Source organism: Phyllobates terribilis, unplaced genomic scaffold (assembly GCF_046119375.1).
Source record: "Phyllobates terribilis strain yellow unplaced genomic scaffold, ASM4611937v1 Scaffold_280__1_contigs__length_2496652, whole genome shotgun sequence".
Classification (NCBI taxonomy): domain Eukaryota; kingdom Metazoa; phylum Chordata; class Amphibia; order Anura; family Dendrobatidae; genus Phyllobates; species Phyllobates terribilis.
The window spans coordinates 1,640,263-1,654,071 of record NW_027363040.1 but is presented as its reverse complement, the minus strand read 5'-3'; positions in this window follow the sequence as shown (position 1 = coordinate 1,654,071).

Below are 13,809 nucleotides of genomic sequence, written 5' to 3'. Positions count from 1 at the left end.
CCATCAATTACGGGGAGGCTGTGTGATGGTTTGCGTGTCCCTGCACTAATGGGGTGTGTGCTTGTTTCCTCATCACTGCAACACTGAAGGGGTGTGTGCAAGTGTGTTTGGCACACGTGTACATATCCCCTGAAATGCAGCACTGAAGGGCTGTGTGTGTGGCCCCAGCACTGAAGGTGTGTGTCTGTGTCTGTTTGCGTGACCTCAGCACCAAAGGGATGTGTGTCTGTGACCCCAGCAATGAAGGGGTGTGTCTCTATGGCCCCATCAATAAAAGGGATGGTTGTGTGATGGTTTGTGTGTCCCTGCACTAATGGGGTGGGTGTTTGTGTCCTCAACACTGCAGCACTGAAGGGGTGTGTGCACGTGTGTTTGGCACAAGTGTACATGTCTCATGAAATGCAGCGCTGAAGGGCTGTGTGTGTGGCCCCAGCACTGAAGGTGTGTGTCTGTGTCTGTTTGTGTGACCTCAGCACCAAAGGGATGTGTGTCTGTGATCCCAGAAATGAAGGGGTGTCTCTGTGACCCCATCAATAAAGGGGTGGATGTGTGATGGTTTGCGTGTCCCTGCACTAATGGGGTGTGTGCTTGTTTCCTCAACACTGCAGCACAGAAGGGGTGTGTGAACGCGTGTTTGGCACACGTGTACATGTCCCATGAAATGCAGCACTGAAGGGCTGTGTGTGTGGCCCCAGCACTGAAGGTGTGTGTCTGTGTCTGTTTGTGTGACCTCAGCACCAAAGGGATGTGTGTCTGTGACCCCAGGAATGAAGGGGTGTGTCTCTATGGCCCCATCAATAAAAGGGATGGTTGTGTGATGGTTTGTGTGTCCCTGCACTAATGGGGTGGGTGTTTGTGTCCTCAACACTGCAGCACTGAAGGGGTGTGTGCACGTGTGTTTGGCACAAGTGTACATGTCTCATGAAATGCAGCGCTGAAGGGCTGTGTGTGTGGCCCCAGCACTGAAGGTGTGTGTCTGTGTCTGTTTGTGTGACCTCAGCACCAAAGGGATGTGTGTCTGTGACCCCAGCAATAAAGATGTGTGTCTCTATGGCCCCATCAATAACGGGGAGGCTGTGTGATGGTTTGCGTGTCCCTGCACTAATGGGGTGTGTGCCTGTTTCCTCATCACTGCAACACTGAAGGGGTGTGTGCACGTGTGTTTGGCACACGTGTACATGTCCCCTGAAATGCAGCACTGAAGGGCTGTGTGTGTGGCCCCAGCACTGAAGGTGTGTGTCTGTGTCTGTTTGTGTGACCTCAGCACCAAAGGGATGTGTGTCTGTGACCCCAGCACTGAAGATGTGTGTGTCTGTGACCCCATCAATAACGGGGTGGCTGTGTGATGGTTTGTGTGTCCCTGGTCTGTGTGTTTGTCTACAGAGCACTGCAGCATTGAAGGGGTGTGTGCACGTGTGTTTATTGTATGTGTATAGAGGTGAGTGTGTATTTGTGTCTGTGTGTGTATGTATGTGTGTGTTGAGGTGAGTGTGTATGTGTGTGAATGTTCATGGATGTATTAAAGGTAACCCATCACTTCATTTCAGGCCCCTAAACCACCACCATTGTGAAATACCACTGTGTAATGAGTTTATAAAGATGCCCCTGTATAAATCATTCATTTCTGCATTGTGTAGACAATGAGCTTATAATGAACCAACAGTTTATACAAGGACATATTTATTATTCTGTTGGTGCCTTGGTGGTGATTTCATTTCTAGTCCCCTTAAAGGGTTATTTGGGACTTAAGAATTGATGACCTATCTGTAAGATAGCTGATCAGTATGAGATCGGAGGGTCTGACACCTGGCACCCCCACGATCAGCTGAAATCTGCTCCGGCAGGTGCCAGACACATGATAAGCATACTTGATAGGACGCTGCTTCTGGTCTATAGGACGCACACAATACTGAGCAAGATTTTTTGTTGTTAAAAAGTGCGTCATATAGTCTAGAAAATACAGTTAATGACGGTCACTCTTTAACCAAGAAATGCATCTTAACTTATGAAGGACTATATCCGTCATAATTCTGCTCCCCGCATTTCTTGCAGGCTCACACGCCGAGTCTGCATCTTTCTCGGCAGATGATGGCTGTGTTATTCAGCAATCATATGCCTCTAACAGTCGCAGGTAGAGCGGAGCTCTGCCCACGACAGTTAGCCTATTAAATCTTGCTATCAGTCTGTGACAGCGGCATTTAATGTGCGCCAGCAGGGGGTGCACCATTCCATCTCTTCATTGGCGCACCCGTGACTTGATCACTGAAGATCCCTGTGTCTGTCATCACTGGATTCCTGTGACAGCAGCCTGTTGCTAGTGTTCATAGGAGACCGTGATTTTTGCTATATATAGCAATGCTGTATATAGCACAAGCAATCAGATGATCGCAGGTTCAATCCCCCTAAAGAGACGAACAAATACAGTGAAAAGTAACAAAAAAATGAAAAAAGTATAAAAGTTCAAATCATCCCAGTTTTCCCCCCATTAAAAATTAAGAAATATAAAACATTTAAAAAATACACATATTTGGTATCGCTGCGTTTGTAAAAGTCAGATCCATCAAACTCTAAAATAAATTAATCCATTTAGTAAACGGCGTAACTAGAACATTAAATAAAATGCCAGAATTACACATCTACATTTGTTGCAACAAGAAAAAATATTATAACAGACAATCAAAACATTGTATATACCCCAAAATGATATCAATATAACCATCAGTTTGTGGTGCAAAAAACCAGCCCTTACGCAGCCCCATTCCCGAAACATGAAAACGCCGCGGCTTTCAGATCTCGGAAAGTGGCGACACAAGCAAATTATTTTTCATCACTTAAATATAAATCCTATAAATCGTCACTTAAGTAGAACAGATGAAGCTTTACTACCTCCTGCTCCAGGTCCAGCACTTCACCGCTGCCGCTGATCTATAGTCACTGGCTTCAAGGGTGACATCATGACTGCAGCTCTGCAGCCAATCACTTGGCTCAGTGGGCCATGCTGACAGAGCTTCTAAGCTCAGTGATTGGCTGCAGCAATGATGTGTGCTGAAGTTGAGCCATCACCCCTGCAGCCAGTCACAATAGAGCACAGGAAGCGCTGAAGATCCAGAGCTGGAGCAGCAGGAGAAAGTAAAGCTCTGTGTGTTTTCTCCACCACTGGGAACCTCCTATATATTACATAAAAACATTCCTGAAAACCCCTTTAATCTGACTTTATAGAAAAAGTCTATATCCGGCTACTGTCCTCCCCTCATGAATCACAAAATATGCCAAGTGTGAACAACTCCTGTCCCCAAATGAGGACTTGCAGGCGATCAGTTGATAGTCGGGGGTCCGGCAGTGAACACCCTCAGCAATCAGCTGTGTTTTGCTGGAAAAAGTGGCCTCTCCAGGACACATGTGGTATTACATGGTGCTCTTTCAGAATAATATGTAATATGTAATACATGATATCTTGAAGTCTTCCAGAAGAAGATATTGGCAGACAGGTAATGACTTATTACCTACCAGCCATTGTCTCCTTTATCACTCGCTAGTTCTTATACACATTTGGATGATGTCTCATCTTCGTTGGAAGCCGTATTAGGAACTTCCATCGCAGATTTTATCATACAGGACGAGTTCTCAGCCACCAGCTATTTGGCCATTGTTCACATGACGTAAGCCTATGTTATATACAGCAATATGCAGCAGGATACACGAGATCCAGGGAAATATCCGATCGCCAGAAATGGGGTCAGGAAGGAATTTTTTTCCCCCCTGAATCAGAATTCTTTTGGGGGGGTTTCTTTGCCTTCTTCTGGATCTTTGGGTCCCAATGACTCTCAGGTGGTCCCCAATGACCGCAGCTCGTTTTATGGTCTCCACCGGGGCCAATCTGAGAGTGACTGTGACCATAGTTTAATTTCTTAAAGGACCAGTAATATTTTCATTACAATGTTGCTTATTGCTATTTCAATAAAAAAATTAATTATAAATATATATATATATATATTGTTTTGTGTGTATTTTTCTCCTGGATTTCACCTTACACAGTGAGAATGATAAGAGTAATCACAAAATATGGGGGCTCCATACACAGAGAGAACTCTGGTACCAAATTCCATGACAATTGTTCTGGGGTTCAGTCTGTGATGGAGCAGTAACATTGTATCCAGGACGTCGTACACACCATGCTACAGAAAGAAGACTGAAGAACGGGACGCAGCTGCAGAATACAGGAGACACAGGGTCTTGTGTAACAGTAAAAAACAGGAAAGATGTTCAACAAGTGGCCGGGGGGCTCCAGGACCAAACCAGGAGGGAGGCCTCAGTCATCAGTGGCCAATATTCCCATGAAGTGGCCACATTTACCAACCGTTCTGCAGCCACTGGTTTACCTTTGTCCAACACCTCCGTCGCTCCTTGCAGGTATTAGGCCACCACTGAAATGCTTTTCTGACTACACACAGACACGTACATAGAAACCGTGCATGCCGCCATCACCGTCCACAACCAGAGTCCTGCTCCAGACCAGTGGCCTTTCCAATTCAAGTCTACTTGGGTTTAAACAAGGGTCCTGTCTCTAAGAGAACCATGTGCTTGCCACTTGGAACAGCAGTAATACAGTAACACCAGGTTAATATTCTTCAGGCACAGAGATGCACAGACAGTGAACCCTCTTAAAAAGAAGAATTGGACTGACATTCCCTAAGCAATAAGTACCCACACAATTGGAGGGACAGATTGCTAGCCCTTGCTGCACCATGGTGTATGCCCAGTGGTGGCCACTCTTAGTCTAAGTTGTCTCTTCAGATTGCATGGTGATAAAGAACCTGAGGGCCATATACCTTCAAGAAAAAGATCTCATAAGGACACGTTGCCTTTAATTGTGAAGAACACAATAATGTTTTCCATACAATTCTATTGTGTTCTATTCAGGATATATTAAAAAAAAGTCTGGTCCTTAGAAGTTATAAAATGAGGTCAATACAACCTCAGGTGAACAACGACACATCACAAATTACACCAGGTCATCGAATATTTACCAAAAAATAGACTTAAATGCAGAAACAGTGTGTGAAAAATTAAAGGGGTTGTCCAATGAAAACAAGCTCCAATCTACAGGAACCTTCATCCCCTTTAGATTGGAACGGTGGTCCGCATGCTAAAATGCTGCTCCATTCATTCTATATGAGGCGGCGATGAAGTGCGCCCGACTTTTTTGGACCGATGAGAGAGAGTGGCCTTACAGAGAAGGGTCCTTGGATTGGACGCCGAGTTACGGACCCCAAAGCAGCACTGAATACGATGTACTAGTGGGAGTCACGAGTGCAAGGGTTCAAGGGCGCCAGTAGTGGAAGACATAGTGCGCGAAACCAAAGAACAAGTAAGCAGACCTGCTGACCAGCACTGCAGTGCTGAGGCCGAGTTATGGTGAAATAGGGAGCGACAGTGCGCCCCACCAGTCCTGGAGTATATTACAGAGGAAGGATACTGTGTGGAAAATGCTTCATACTGTAAAGGAAACGTCCAGAACACTTTGTGCCCGATATCCCTTGTATGCCGGGATGTTTCTAGGGTCCTAAAAGATCAGGGGCCAAAGCCCCAAAGTAGGTGTTTTCCCATACAACCTCCCATACAACCTCCCCGCCACTTAAAAGAGGACCTATACATATATAATTACAGTACACCATTGTTGTTACCCTAAAATACACAACTGAAAGACCAATATTCCCAAAATTACTTCTATACAAGGCAATAATAAGCCCTCTACCATCAACACTACACAGTGAGTACATAGTATTATGATATGACCATTGCCTCTACATAAAAAACACACTGTACAAAGACCATCTGACTTCTCACATTTCCAGCACCGTCCCCATCTATTCCCACCCTGCACAACCTCCCCATGCTACCTGCTCTTCCGACGTGGAATAGGAACCTCAATACTTCAAAAATTATGTCATTACTATGATTACCCTCCACCAATTAATGCTACAAAGACTGTGTGCCAGATAGAGGGGACCTATAAAAATAATAGCGTCCCATAGAAAGTAGTAAAGACCCCACTGTGCTACCTAGCAAGTAATAATGCCAGATATGCTCTTATGAAAGTTTCAATATCTGAAGTGTTCCCTCCAAGCAACAAATACTGTTGAGTATCCCCTTTAAGTAATAATGCCCCCTTAAAGCCACAATCAAACTACACCCAACTACAAAGTTCTGCTTCAAGTCTATGGACGATGATTTCGGGGTGGTGAAAGAAGAAATTTCTGATGATGCACCCATTTAAAAGAAATAATGTCCTGAGTGCCCCCATCGCACCCTGTATATTGTATGATAGTCCCACAGCTCACTACACACTGTATGATGGTCCCCACAGCTCCCTATTCACTGTATCATGGTCCCCACAGATCCCTATACACTGCATGATGGTCCCCACAGCTCCCTAGACACTGTATGATGGTCCCCACAGCTCCGTATGCACTGCATAATGGTCCCCACAGCTCCCTATGCCCTGCATGATGGTACCCACAGTTCCATATGCACTGTATCATGGTCCCCACAGCTCCCTACGCTTTGTATGATGGTACCCACAGCTCCCTATCCACTGTATGATGGTCCTGACAGCTATCTACGCTCTGTATGATGGAACCCACAGCTCCCTATGCACTGTATGATGGTCCCCACAGCTATCTACGCTCTGTATGATGGTCCCCACAGCTATCTACGCTCTGTATGATGGTTCCCACAGCTCACTGTGCACTGTATGATGGTCCCCACAGCTCCATAGATACTGTATGATGGTCCTCATACTTCCCTATACACTGTATGATGGTCCCCACAGCTCCCTACACACTGTATGAGGGTCCCCACAGTTCCCTAGACATTGTATGATGGTCCCCATAGCTCCCTACGCTCTGTATGATGGTCCCCACAACTCCCTATGCTCTGTATGATGGTCCCCACAGCTCTCTACGCTCTGTATGATGGTCTCCACAGTGCCCTATGCACTGTATGATGGTCTCCACAGCTTCCTATGCATTGTATGATGGTCCTCATAGCTCTCTACGCACTGTATGATGGTCCCCGCAGCTCCTTATGCACTGAATGATGGTCCCCATGGCTCTTTATACACTGTATGATGGTCCCCACGGCTCCTTATGTACTGTATGATGGTCCCCGCAGCTCCCTACGCTCGGTATTATGGTCCCCACAGCTCCCTATGCACTGCATAATGGTCCCCACATCTCCCTATGCACTGTATGATGGTCCCCACAGCTCCTCAGGCACTGTATGATGGTCTCCACAGCTCCCTATGCATTGTCTGATGGTCCCCACAGCTCTCTACGCACTGTATGATGGTCCCCGCAGCTCCTTATGCACTGTATGATGGTCTCCACGGCTCCTTATACACTGTATGAATGTCCCCATGGCTCCTTATACACTGTATGATGGTCCCCACAGCTCCGTATGTACTGTATGATAGTCCCCACAGCTCCCTACGCTCTGTAAGATGGTCCCCACAACTCCCTATGCAATGCATAATGGTCCCCACAGCTCCCAATGCACTGCATAATGGTCCCCACAGCTCCTTAGATACTGTATGAGGGTCCCCACAGCTCCCTAGACACTGTATGATGATCCCCACAGCTCCCCTATGCACGATATGATGGTCCCCACAGCTCCCTATGCATTGCATAATGGTCCCCACAGCTCTTTATGCTCTGTATGATGGTCTCCACAGATCCCTATGCCCTGTATGATGGAACCCACAGCTCCCTATGCACTGTATGATGGTCCTCACAGCTATCTACACTCTGTATGATGGAACCCACAGCTCCCTATGCACTGTATGATGGTCCCCACAGCTATCTACGCTCTGCATGATGGTCCCCACAGCCATCTACGCTCTGTATGATGGTTGCCACAGCTCACTAAGCACTGTATGATGGTCCCTACAACTCCTTAGATACTGTATGATGGTCCTCATACTTCCCTATACACTGTATGATGGTCCCCACAGCTCCCTACACACTGTATGAGGGTCCCCACAGCTCCCTAGACATTGTATGATAGTCCCCATAGCTCGCTATGCTCTGTATGATGGTACCCACAACTCCCTATGCTCTGTATGATGGTCCCCACAGCTCCCTACGCTCTGTATGATGGTCTCCACAGTGCCCTATGCACTGTATGATGGTCTTCATAGCTCTCTACGCACTGTATGATGGTCCCCGCAGCTCCTTATGCACTGAATGATGGTCCCCACGGCTCCTTATACACTGTATGATGGTCCCCACGGCTCCTTATGTACTGTATGATGGTCCCCGCAGCACCCTACGCTCGGTATGATGGTCCCTACAGCTCCCTATGCACTACATAATGGTCCCCACAGCTCCCTATGCCCGGTATGATTGTCCCCACATGTCCCTATGCACTGTATGATGGTCCCCACAGCTCCTTAGGCACTGTATGATGGTCTCCACAGCTCCCTATGCATTGTCTGATGGTCCCCACAGCTCTCTACGCACTGTATGATGGTCCACGCAGCTCCTTATGCACTGTATGATGGTCCCCACGGCTCCTTATACACTGTATGATGGTCCCCATGGCTCCTTATACACTGTATGATGGTCCCCACAGCTCCGTATGTACTGTATGATAGTCCCCACAGCTCCCTACGCTCTGTATGATGGTCCCCACAACTCCCTATGCACTGCATAATGGTCCCCGCAGCTCCCTATGCCCAGTATGATGGTCCCCACATCTCCCTATGCACTGCATAATGGTCCCCACAGCTCCCTATGCACTGCATAATGGTCCCCACAGCTCCCTACGCACTGCATAATGGTCACCGCAGCTCCCTATGCCCTGCATGATGCTCCCCACATCTCCTTATGCACTGCATAATGGTCCCGCACATAGAAATCATGAGGCCCCATAGCAGAAGCTCTGATTGGACCCCCCCACCAAAAAAATAAATATTTGTCTGTGTCACAGAAAAGCCGATCTCACAACTTTCCAGCCTTTACTTCGATTTTCTAATTTTCCTCCTACTGAAGTCCTAGATCTCTCTTTCATTGCCCCCATGAAGTATGATGCCAATAAATGTGCCCCCCAAACACAGTATGATACCCCCATGGTGCATTCCTCCACATTAGCCTCTACATGAACAGTATAATGACTTTATTGTACCCCACTTCAACTCCCAAGGCAAAGTATGGAGACCCTAACACAGTATGATTCCCCCAACTGTGACTCCCACACAGCCCTCCATACACTATAATGGGCCTACATACAGTATAATGGCCCACACTAGCCCTCCAAACAGTATAATGGCCCCACACAGCCCTCCAAACAGTATGATGGACCCCACACAAACCTTCACACCGTATAATTGCTTTCATACAGTATAACGGCCCCCCACATAGCCCTCAAAATATCATAATGGCCCCACATAGACTTCCATATAGTATAATATGCCACCCATAATCCTCCATATAGTATAATGCACCCTCCAAAATCCTCCATATAGTATAATGCACCCCCCATAATCCTCCATATATTATAATGAACTTCCCATGGTCCTCGATAGAATATAATGCACTCCCCATAGTCCTCCATACAGTATATTTCACACCCCAAAGGGTAAAATGCAGCCCCCATATAGTATAATGCACCACACAGTCCTGCAGTATTATGGGCACCACATACTCACTGATTTTAAAATACCGTATGTTTTATATAAGACGACCCGAGTATAAGCCGAGGCCCCTAATTTTACCACAAAAAAACTGGGAAAACGTATTGAGTTGAGTATAAGCCTAGGGCGGGAAATGCAGCAGCTACTGGAAAATTTCACCATCCTGGTATGTATGGCTCCCTCATCACCAATACTGGTATGCATGGCCCCCTCATCCCCCAATCCTGGTATGTATGGCCTCCTCACCCCCCAATCCTGGTATGCATGGCCCCCTCATCCCCCAATCCTGATATGTATGGCCTCCTCACCCCCCAATCCTGGTATGTGTGGCCCCCTCATCCCCCAATCCTGGCATGCATGGCCCCCTCATCCCCCAATCCTGGTATGTGTGGCCCCATCACTGCACACAGAAAAAATAAACACTTATACTCACCTTCCTTCCTCACCTCTGCTCCAGAGCTGCAGTGTTCTGTCTGCCAGCAGCTCATGTTGGTATCTGAGCAGCGCGCGCTCTCAGTTGTCAAGGTGAGCTGCTGCTGCTGCCGGCATATTCACACCTCTCCACGCTGAGACTATGAGCGTTGACAAGTGTGAATATGCATTCCCTTTAGTAGCGGGCACTGTAAGCAGGAGCCACGGCTCAGCGCTCCTCCGTGCCTGTTACTAAAGAGAATGAATATTCCCTCTTCTCCACGCCCATGGAAGTGGAGAAGAGGGAATATTCATGTCCCTTTAGCAGCGGGCACACGTGATAGCTACAGCAGCCGCTACTGCGTGTGCCCGCTCCTCCGCCGCCGCAACCTTCCACCCCCCCAATACTCACCTATCCTCCTCGCAGTTCTTCAATACAAAAAGTGAAATTCATATATTATAGCGGGGCTCCTTTTGCATCAATTACAGCATCAATGCGGCATGACATGGAGGCGATCAGCCTGTGGCTCTGCTGAGGTGTTATGGAAGCCCAGGTGGCTTTGATAGCAGCCTTCAGCTCGTCTGCATTGTTGGGTTTGGTGTCTCTCATCTTCCTCTTGACGATACCCCATAGATTCTCTATAATAGATTCTCTATGGGGTTAAGGTCATGTGAGTTTGCTGACCAATTAAGCAGAGTGATACTGTTGTATATAAACCAGGTATTGGTACTTTTGGCAGTGTGGACAGGTGCCAAGTCCTGCTGGAGAATGAAATTTACATCTCCAAATAGCTTGTCGGCAGAGGGAAGCATGAAGTGCTCTAAAATGTCCTGGTAGACGGCTGCGCTGACTTTGGTCTTGATAAAACACAGTGGACCTACACCAGCAGATGACATGGCTCCCCAAACCATCACTGATTGTGGAAACTTCACACTAGACCTCAAGCAGCTTGGATTGTGGCCTCTCCACTCTTCCTCCAGACTCTGGGACCTTGATTTCCAAAGGAAAATTGGAACTCTGGGACCTTGTGGATGGTGTCAATGACTGCCTTCTTGGCATTTGTCAAGTCAGCAGTTTTCCCCATGATTGTGGAGCCTACTGAAACAGACTATGGGACATTTTTAAACACTTAGGAAGCCGTTGCAGGGTTTTTTTGTTCATTATTCTAATTTACTGAGATAATGACTTTAGTGTTTTCATTGGCTGTAAGCCATAATCGTCAACATTAACAGAAATAAACACTTGAAATAGATCTCTCTGTGTGTAATGACTCTATATAATATATCAGTTTCACTTTTTGTATTGAAGAACTGAAATAAATTAACTTTTTGATGATATTGTAATTTAGTGAGATGCACCTGCATATGATGACTGTTGCCCCCAGTGGAATATATGCGGTGTCTATTTTGGGATATTTTAGTATACCCATGATGATACTATAGACAGCCATTATACCTGGAATGGCCCCTTCCTTGCGTGCCTGGCTTTTTTTTGCTTACATGTCTAACAATCACATATGTGTTGTGTCCCTTCCCCCATCATCCTATTTTTCTATTGCTGAATAAATATGATAGATTTTATACTCCCTGGACTCCTTTGATGGTCTTTTACCCTGCGGGGTTTTCTTTCATATATGGAGTCACTGTGTGGTGGTGATGGTAGAGGACATTGTGTAGCAGGATCATTTTGGCCTTGTATAGTAGTAATTTTGGGAATATTGGTCTTTGTATAGTGTATTTTAGATTAGTAACAGTGGTATACTGTAATTATATATGTATAAATCCTCTTTTAAGTGGCGGGGAGGTTATATGGTGAAACATGTACTTTGGGGCTGGGGTCCCTGATCTCTTAGGACCCCAGCAACGCTCCTGCACTGGGGAAAAGCAGGGTCTGGAGGCCACTTTAATATGATCATTTTATGGATATGACGCCAAAGAAACTAATGAAGTGCTTTGCAAAGTGCCATAATTTTCACAATTCTGAAAATAAATTGTAAGTTTAGTTCCACTATAAGTAATGTTAATTCTGTTATGAGAGCTAACCTTCTGAGACAATTTATCACTGCGCTGTGTGAATTGTCACATTAAGCTTTGCTGCATCTATACATAGTGAAGTTCAGGATCAAAATGCTGCAGGTCCCATCTCTTCTACAGAACAATCCCATGGAAATAAAGCTGATCATTTTATCAGACGGGATCATTAGAACTTACCTGGTTGGATCCTTTGTTTCTGGTGGTTTCTTTCCCAGGTCGTCATTAAGGCCCTTTACAATAAGCTCCAAAAACTTATCGGACTTTCTGAATCTTTCAAGCGTTTTCTCCATCACAGAAAGGACAGAAAGGAGGCGCTTATCCTGGCAGAAGAGAATCACAGATATATTGTTCTACATCTTCCAGATGTTTGGATTTATCTACAGACTAGTGATTAATCTCGCATGAAGAATGATAATATTATCACAGATCACAATTTTTAGGTAAAATTATTAAATTAAAAAAATATATATATATAGCAATTACATTATTCTGACAAGAGCAATTTTTTGTTTTTTTCCTCCCCTTTTTCCCCAAAAATATAACTTTGTTTTTTCATTCACATAGACGGAGGGCTTGTGTTTTGTGGGACTAGTTGTTGTTTGGAATGACAACATTCAATTTAGCACATAAAGTATTGAAAAATGGGGAAAAAAGGTTATTATTTTTGTTTGTTTGGGTTTTTTTCATGAACATTTAAAAAAAATATGTGGTTTGTGAGACCATTTTCATCTTGCGAAGACCTAATTTTATAATATGATCCCATTGATGGAGTTGTCGGCTTCTTCTTGTGGAGAGATCAGTAGTTACAAGTTTCTGATTGCATTTCTGGGAGGGAAGTAGAGACCCAAAAACCACAACCACAACCATGGCACTTTACTGTCCTTTACAACATTGACCCGACGTGTAATAGATTTATATGTAATGAAAGATTGTACTTATATCAATGCAGCAGAAACAAATATTGTTTTACGCTTTTTCTTTTTTATAGTTGGCCAGAAAACCGCAGAACCTTAAGCAGAAAATGACAGGAATGAGAACATCTGCCCGGCTTGTACCGGATCCGGGGGTGTTACGTACAAGGCGAAGGTCCCAGAATAAGGATTTGCTTCATTTTGGTGCAGAGTTTCTAGTAGTTTCTGGTTACTACTGTTACAGGCAGATGCCGTCTGCATAATACAGCCAGCACCGCCTCAACCCCCTCCATGCATGTGGACCCCGGCACAAACACCCAGGTCCATCCTTTAATGCTGTGACATTAATAATTCTACAATTATCACACACAACTGATATACAGAAACCCCCCAACCGTCCCCGATCCAATGGGACTGTCCGGCTGTCGCTGGAGGTTGGGGCTATGTCCTGTCGAGCTGTGTTCTGTCAGGACAGTCCGTGTAGTACAAGAATGTGTCATGCCGTGCTGCTGTGATCGCTCCTGGAGAGGGGCAGCATCCGCTCCGCACGCCTCGTACACGCCCGGCTCCGCTCCGTATGCCTCGTACACACGCAGCTCCGCGCGCCTCGTACACGCCCGGCTCCGCTCCGTACGCCTCGTACACGCCCGGCTCCGCTCAGTACGCCTCGTACACGCCCGGCTCCGCTCAGTACGCCTCGTACACGCCCGGCTCCGCTCCGTACGCCTCGCACACGCCCGGGTCCGCTCCGCACGCCTCGCA